This window comes from Galeopterus variegatus, unplaced genomic scaffold (assembly GCF_000696425.1).
Source record: "Galeopterus variegatus unplaced genomic scaffold, G_variegatus-3.0.2 Scaffold161, whole genome shotgun sequence".
NCBI lineage: Eukaryota > Metazoa > Chordata > Mammalia > Dermoptera > Cynocephalidae > Galeopterus > Galeopterus variegatus.
The window spans coordinates 509,094-518,085 of NW_007726272.1; positions in this window are offsets into that span (position 1 = coordinate 509,094).

Consider the following 8,992-nt stretch of genomic DNA (forward strand, 5'->3'; position numbering starts at 1 on the left):
TGCAGCATAACCTAGACCACCCTAACCAATACACAGACCCCTGGGCCTCTAGCTGATCATGGAACTCTCAGGACCAGGACACATGGGGACTTTTGGCTTTTTTGCATGGCCCTTACAAGTCTGTGAGTATCAGGTAGGCCTGGTCTTAGGCCCACCCTCAGCCTGTATGTGTCTCACTGCCATGTCCATGTCCAGGCCATCCCATAGTCCCACCAAGAAGCAGGTCACCAGCCCTCTCTGCTTCCAGCTGCACTCCCTCCATCCTCTCTGGGATCCCACAGCCCCACAACCATCCCTCCTTCCTGGGCTGAGCCAGGGCTAATGTCTCCCCAGTGTCAACTCCTTGGAATGTGTACTTCCCATCACTCCCTATCTTGTATTAAAATTGTCTGTGGGTCCAATCTCCTTTCTGGACTCAACTTTCCTCCAGGGTTGCCACTTCCTAGCTGAGTGACCTTGGGCAAGTTAATGAACCTCTCTGTGCCTTATTTTCTTCATTTGGAAAAACATAACATTGTTGGGAAGTTTAAACGAGTGAAAGCACTTAGTAAAACAGCACCTTGAACTTGTATTAGTTATCTACTGCTGTGTAACAGATGACCCCAAAATGTAGTGGCTTAAAACAACAAACATGCATTATTTTGCACTGCTTCCGAGGGTCAGAAATCAGGGAGTGGCTTCTCCAGGTGGTCTGGCTCAGGGTCCCCCATGAAGTTGCAGTCAAGATGTTGGCAGGGGCTGCGTCATCTGAAGGTTCAACTGGTGCTGAAGGATCTGCTTCCGAGATGGTGCCCTCTCATGGGTGTTGACTGGAGGCCTCAGTTCCTTGTCACATGGCCTTTCCACAGGGCTGCTTGAGTGTCTTCATGACATGGTAGTTGGCTTCTCCCAAGGCAAGTGACGAGAGAGAGAGAGACAGAGAGAGAGAGAACGAGCCGCAGTAACTTTCATATCCTAAGCTTGCATGTTACACATCTTGTTTCCACCACATTCTATTCATTAGCAGTGGGTTGCTAAGTGCAGTTCACACTTAGGGGAAGGAGAATTAGGCTCTATCTTTTGAGGTCAGGAGTGTTAAAGAATTTGTGGACATATTTCAAAACCACCATGGTGCTCGATCAGTGGTGGTTGTTGTTCATGACTGCTATGCCTCTTGACCTTTCAAAGGGGCTTGCACACAGTAGGTGCACAATACATGCAGGCTCTATCTTTTGAGGTCAGGAGTGTTAAAGAATTTGTGGACATATTTCAAAACCACCATGGTGCTCGATCAGTGGTGGTTGTTGTTAATGACTGCTATGCCTCTTGACCTTTCAAAGGGGCTTGCACACAGTAGGTGCACAATACATGCTTATTGAAAGCATGAGTGTATGAATGAATATGTGAGTGAGAGGGTGATGAATGGGACAAGTGAATGAAAGAACGTGATAGAAGAGCAAGGAGAGGAACCAGAAGGAGGGGTAGCGTGAGGGGGAGGAAGGGTGCAGGTTTCTGTGTTTCAGGCTGCAGGACCTCTGCATGCCTTGGTCGGGGGTCTGTCTACCCATCGCCCTTCTCCCGGCCTGTCCCAGGCTCCCAATCCTCTGAGCCTATGTGCTCCATCTGCCCCCGTGACCTTGCTGTGGCATTGCACAGCCCCTCTTCTTGCTGTGGCTTCTGTGCCTCATGGTTTTGTCTCATGATCCTAAAATAGCTGCCTCAGCTCCATACCTCACATCCTCAGGAGGACAGGGTGGGAGAAAGATCTTTTTCCTCGAGGGTCTCTATTTTGTCAGGGAAAGAAATCTTTTTAGGAAGCTCTCCCCTCCCCTCTCAAAATTCTCCTCCTTACATCTCATTAGCTGAAACAAGGTCACACGCCCACTCCCCGGACCACTCATGGCAGGAAAGCAGGATGGCTATGACTGATCTCTCCCCTGGTTCTGGGCTCAATGCCTGGTGTATGAGTGGGGGCTGTGTGAGCAGAGAAATGCACATGGCTGCTGGGTGGGCACTCAAAAAAAAAATAATAAAACACGCACAGAGGGCTACAGGAGCACCTCTGAGGGGCTCCCAACAGCCCCCAGAAGCCTGGACCTGCTTCCCCAAGGAGCTGATGTTTGAGCATGGCTTTGAAGGATGCATAAGAGTTCACCAGGCAAAAGAAAGAGTCCATACAAAGGCCCAGAAGCCTGAAATGGCAACAGTGGAGGCAGTGATAGAACTTGGGGGCTGGGATAGGTAAAGCCGGGCTATAGAATAAATGAACGGTCAAGCGACATGACTGCCAGGCTAAGGGGCTTGGGGCTAGCTTGTGGCCACTACCCTGAACTCAAGTCTCCCAGCTACCACCATTGTGGCTCAACCACGGCTGAGCACTATCATCTAACAGATTTATTTTAAACCCAACAGTTTCAAAAGCTAATTTTAATTTAAAAGGACATTCCACAACACTGCCACAGCAGAACACCAGTCTGGCTCGCCATAAATAGCAGGTATCTAAACAAACACAATGAAAGTAAAACAAAGCAGTTTTATTTCCAGAGGTAGCCCGTTGAAGATTTGAGTCTCCTCTGCAAAGAGGAAATATCAGCAAATGTTTGAATGGCCATTGCAGACCCAAACGAGACATTTGCTTTACTCTCACTTGAAGGACTGAAAGAGAGTAGAAAAAGAGAATGGCTTTCCCTTCTGTGCTTGAGGGAATTTGAGATCCTCAAGGTATCTCTGTCACTTGGGGGATCTTAGGAGGAGAGGGTGGAGTGTCATTTTGGAAGGTCCCTTGGGCGTGGGTGGAGGAGCCATGCTCTGTGGATGACAACAGTCTCCAAGCATCACAGGCTGCTCCCCTTGCACGGCCACTCTGTGGATGCAGCATGGGAAGAGGACCTGGGTTTGAATCCTGCTGCTGCTACTGGAGTGAGTCTCTGCTTTGCCCCTACATCAGCTGCACCCTCTGACCTAGGGAAAGGAAAAGCACTTTGGAAGAGCAGAGGAGGAGGGAGACCCACCACTGCGCTGTGGAACATCAGTGCAGATGCAGATGAGGTAAGATTATTGCAGCCTGGTCTGTCTGGTTGCTCAGTGGTTAGAGCACCACCTTGTAGCACCAAGGTCAAGGGTTTGGAGCCCAGTACTGGCCAGCTGCCCCAAACAAACAAAACAAAACAAAAATCCAAAAGATGACCGCAGCCTGGGCAGGGCCTGCATGCCAAGCCTGCTCGCTAGGCTCAGGCCATCTCCAGGGTTTTCTTGCTGGTCTGGGAGTGAGAAAGGAGGGTGGTGAGTGAGCCCAGCAGGAATGGGGGCCCGGTTACAGGGCTGTCTCTAGGGTTCAGGGTCTGGGCGCCTGAGCAGCCCTGCCTGGGTAGAATTACTCCCAGATCTGTGACCTTGGTCAAGCCTTGTACTCTGTCTGTGCCTCAGTTTTCTCATCTGGAAAATGGGAGCGATGAGAGTACCCCCTTCACAGAGTTATTGAGAGGATTAAATGAGATGGACTAAATGAGACAGATCACAATGATATACTGAGCACAGGGACTGGGGCAGCGGTAGCTATGCTCGGTGAAGGCTCGCGATGATGACAATGATGAAGACGACGCACGTGAAGGAGGAGATGACAATGACGATGACAATGCAAATGACAAAGACAGTGGTGAAGATGACGAGGACAACGACCATGATGTGAAGAGGGTGAGGTGACAATGACGATGCGTTTGTGGAATAATGAAGGGAAGGAAAGAATAGGCTCAACTTGCACAAAGTGTCTTGCGATTACCTTCTCCCAGCTTAAAAGCATCAGAGCAGGATCTGAGCGGCCCCTGCGCCTGGACAGTCTACACTGGTGGTTGGCCCCCCACGGGGCTGTTTATGGGGCTGCCTTTCCAGAGACTGGGAGCTCCCTAAGGGCAGCGGTGGTCTCTGCAGCCCCCTGCCCAGCCTGGGACAATCCTGCCCAGAGACTCCCAGGGCTGAAATGTGTCCCCGGCGGCCACTACCTGAAGTCAGAGACCAGGGCAACAAGTTTATCCACCAATGTCGTGGTACCTCAAGAAGAAAAGGGTCACTGTATGAGCACCTGCTGGGGACTGGCCACTCGCCACCCCTTCTCTTGGTAAAGCCAATGGGTAGACTTTGCACACAGGCAAGTTGGGAAAAAAGTGTCTAAACTTCAAGTCGCTTGCTCTTGGTCACACAGAACGTTGGTTGCAGAGCTAGGAGTTGCACTCAGATCTGTCTGGCCCCCAGGTCTCTGTGTAATGTGTGCACAGGTCCTGGGCACATTGCAGGAATTGTGAGGGCTGGTGTGGCCGGCAAATGTATACATGTGTACATATGTGTGTGTGGGCATATGTGTGCATATATGTGCATCGCATACACGTGTGTGCACACGTGTGTTGGAGCCTTTGGGGCAAAGCACCAGGGCCCTGGTGAGCTGGACTTTTGACAACTGCTTCCTAAATGGCCTCCCAGCCTCCACCCTTACCCTGCTCCTGAGTGGTCCTGTTAAGACCTAGGTCATGCCGTGGCCCTCCTCTCCTCACAGTCTTCTAGGCTCTCCATCCGCCTCAGGAAAAGTCCAAGTCTGCTCAGTGGCCTCCCAGGACCCCTGGTCTGTCCCAGCATCGCTCTACCCACCTCCACTCTTGTGCTCCCTGGCTCCTCTCCAGCAGCATCAGCCCTCACAGTTGCTGCAAAGTGCCCCAGGACCTTTGCACCAGTTGCTTGTTCCCTCTGTCTGGGACACTCCCACCCCAGACACCCACGAGGCTCCCTCCCTCACCTCCTTCCATCTTTGCTCAAATGTCCTTTCTCAGCGTGACCATCCCTGACCTCCCAGTTTAAAATCACAACCCCTCTCTTCTCATTGGCGCAGCTTGCCCGATCCTCTTTCCTGGGCTCTATTTTTATTTTCTTGAATGCTCAGCACTTTCTAGTTCACTGTAGAATTTAGGTATTTTTAATTTTGTTTATTGCCTGTGTCCCCCACTGGGAGGTGGGCTCCAGGGGGCCTGGAGTTTTGTCTCTTTCACTGCTGCCTCCCCCATGCCTGGTATACAGTAGGTGCTCAATCAATGTTTGCTGAAAGAATGATCAAATGGAATACATTTGAATAAATGATCAAATCAATTTTTGCTGAATAAATGTTCAAGCCAAACCTCCCCCTACCCCTGCCCACCGAGGCTTCCCAGGGAGAGGCGCGGGCAGTGGGGCTTTGCAGTCACCTTCTCTCGGTGACAGATGCCACCAAGGGCAAGGCAGAGAGTGCGGTGCCCCAGAGTACTTCATTAGTGGCTGCCCAAAAGGACTGTTCCCGCCCAGCAGATTAGCAGGAAAAGTGAGTTGATAAGGTGTGGGAGATAAGCAGGTTCGAGGGAAGACACTGAGACAGGGCGAGCTCCAAGCAGTTCCTGTGAACTCCTGGGGAGAGAAGGGCGGGGGTGCGGCGTGGGGCTCCTTCTGCACTTCGCCACCCTGGCCTTGCTCTCTGGGAGGCCAAGGACACCAGGCACAGAGCACTGGGGAGCCTCACAGACTCCTGGTCGAGGTTCTGCAGAGTCCAAGTCTCCAGCGCTTCTGAGCTGGGTGGCATTGGGTCAAGGGTTCCTCGTCTGTAATATGGGGAGAATAACAGTACCAGCGTGGTAGGGTTGTTGGGAGGATGAACTGAGATCAGGCACGTAAACTGCTTAGCTGAGCCGGGTGTGTAGGACATGCCCATTAAGCGGGAGTTGCTGTTACTATTTCAGTCTCAGCAACATGACTTAGCAGCTGTGTGAGACCTTGGATAAGTCACTCAGCCTCTCTGGTCTGGGTCTCAGTTGCTCTCCTGTAAAAGAGCAGAATACCGACCTCGTTGGTTGTTGAAGAGGCATCCCAGTTTTTAGTAGAAGCACAAAATATGCTGGCTGATTGGGGCTAGGAAGCTGAGTGGGTGGGGACCTCTCTGGGCTCAGAGAAGGCTCCACCCTCGGGAACATCAGACCTGCAGCTGGTATGGACTAGGGGCAAGTGGAGGGAGGGGGTGACTCAGGAATGTCAAGGATAGAGAGGTAAAATCCAAGGAGGCTTCACAGAGGAGGTGAGCTTTGAGCTGGGCTGTACTTTAGGAAGGATCTAAAAACTGTCAACATTTGGTGCTGGGGAGGCTAGCATGTACTGCTGGTGAGAGTGTCCATGATCCAATATTTCCAGAAAGCCATTTCACAATTTGTAGCCGGAGTCCTTAAAACGGTTTCTATTTCTGTGATCTGGCAATTCCCATGCTAGGCACCTCCTCTGTGGAGATGAGGTCAAATGTGGACAAAGGTTTATGTACAACGGTGTTCACTGCAGAGTGACTTCGAACAAAGCAGAAGCCGCGTGAACGTCCATCCGTGGGCAGCAGCTCACTAACCTGTTGCATCCTGCTGCAGAACTTGCTCTACTGTTTAGAAATGGAGTTTCTAGTAACTCCGGGACCTGCTGAGACTGGGAGGCCAAGTGTCAAAAACACGAGATGAAATGACATCCATGGTATTATTTCAACTGCTAAAATGCATAGAAAAAAGACTGGAAGGAACTCAGCCAGTGTGTCAGCAAGGGGTGTCCCTTAATGGTGGGATTAAGGGAACTACGACTTTTCTATACTTTGCCAAATTGCCACCAGAGCTATGCAGTTCTTTGGTCATCAGTGGAAGCACAGAGCAAAAGACGAAACTTAAACATGGCAAAGAAAGAGGTGACAGGCCACTCAGGTGGACACTGGCCACAGGGACCAATCACTTGAATACTTGCCAAGCCACAGGCCTGTCCAGAGCTGAGAGCTGTCCTTCACCCACCCTCTGCCTCATGGTCGGTCCAACCAAACCTGTTGATTTTACCTCTTAAACATGACACCAGCCACCCACTCTGATTGTGACCCATCCCCACTGCGGTGGCCCCTCTTGACTGCTCTTCACCTGCAGGTCCAGCAATCTTCTTGCCATGCACGTCCTACCGTCTCATGTCTTTGCTTATGACCCTTCAGCCTGTCCGTTGCTCTCAGCACCAAGGCAGAACTCCCCGGGGCAGCCTGGAAGGGCTCTAGTGGCCCTGGGTTCAGGTCCCCTGAGTGCAGGCCCCCGTCACGCTGTGTTCCTGCCCTCCTATCCATTGGTGTTGCAGAGTGGAGTCTCCGCACACGTATGTAGGTGGAGCCAACTAGTGAGGTGATTTCTACCCTCCCCTGGGAGTGCGATGGGGGAGGGGGATGCCAGGGAACTCAAGTGCGCCCAGCTACTCTCATCAGACCCACTTACCAGATAAGCAAATGGAGGCCTGAGAAGTTATCATTCCCTCTGTGCAGGTGGTAGAGCTGGGAAGTGAAGGTCTGTCTGTTGGTCCTGGCCTTCATGAGGGCAGGGACCATGTCTGGATCACATCTGTGTCTCCAGGATGCTGCCCAGGCTCGCAGATGCTCTCTGTCAAGTGGTTGCTGAATCAAACCAGACTTCAACAGGTAAAGGGTGACTCTTATAAATGCACATTCACAGCAGCACTACTGACAACAGCCAAAAGGTGGCCACAACCCCAATGCCCATCCACAGGTGAACGGATAAGCAAACTGTATGTCTATCCCTGCAATGGAATGTTATCCAGCTGTAGAAAGGAACAAAGCACTATCCTTGCTACAGCACAGATGAACCTTGAAAACGTCAGGCTGAGAGAGACACCAGACACAAAAAGCCATATATTACATGATTCCATTCACAGGAAATGTCCGGGTTAGGCAAATCCATTGAGAAAGGAAATATACTAGTGATTGCCAGGGGCCCAGAAGATGTGGAAATGGGGGGATGACTATTGCATGGATCCGGAATTTCCTTTTGGGTTGATAAGAATGTTCTGGAACTAGACAGAGGCAGTGGTTGTGCAACATTGTGAATGCACTTAATGCCGCTGAACTGTTCACTTTAAAATCGTTCATTTTATGTGAGGTGAGTTTTGCCACAATCAATAATGACAATAATTGAAAGCTAGAGGAAGAGCCCCTCCTCTAACACCTGCTCTGCTCTAGGACAGGCTGTGGCGGGCACACTGCTGCTCTTTCTATTTTTTTCTCTTTAAAGCCAAGTTTTATTTGTGACCAGAAATTGGAACAAACTGTTAATATTTGAATTGTTATAATATTTTAAAGAAGCATATGATTAGATGAAAATAATAGTTGCTGTAACTTACTGTTTTACTGTCAATCAATCATTATGAACATTTTCTTTTTTATACTGCTGAAATTCTTCTTTTTAAAATTCAAATGTATTGACTGTATATATTTATGGGGTATAACATTTCAATACATGTATATAATGCGTGATGATCAAATCAGGAGAATTAGCATATTCATTATCATGAACTTAATCATTTCTTTGTGATGTGGATATTGGATCTCTTTTAGTCATTTGATAACATGCAATAAATTATTGTTAATTATAGATACCTGGTTCAACTGTACATCAATAGAACTTATTTTTCCTATCTAGCTATAATTCTGTGTCCTGTACCCCTCCACTTTCCCACCTCTAGTAACCTCAGTTCTGCTTTCTCCTTCTAAAAGTTCAACTTATTATTATTATTATTTATCTGTTTGATCGTTGCTGTTGTTGTTTTTAGCTCCCACTTATGAGTGAGAACATGTGGTATTTCTCTTTCTGTGCCTGGCTTATTTCACTCAACATAAGTTTCTCCAAGCTCATCCATGTTGCTACAAATGGCAGAATTTCATTCTTTTTATGGCTGAGTAGTATTCCATGGTATATATATACCGCAGTTTCCTTATCCATTCATCCATCAATGGACATTTAGGTTGGTTCCATATCTTGGCTATTGTCAACAGAGCTGCGATAAACATGGGAGTGCAGGTGTCCCTTTGACATGAGATTTCCACCCCTTTGGATGTACACCCAGTAGTGGGATTGCTGGGTCATATGTTAGATCTATCTGTAGTTCTCTGAGGAACGTCCATACTATTTTCCAAGTGGCTGCACTAATTTACAGT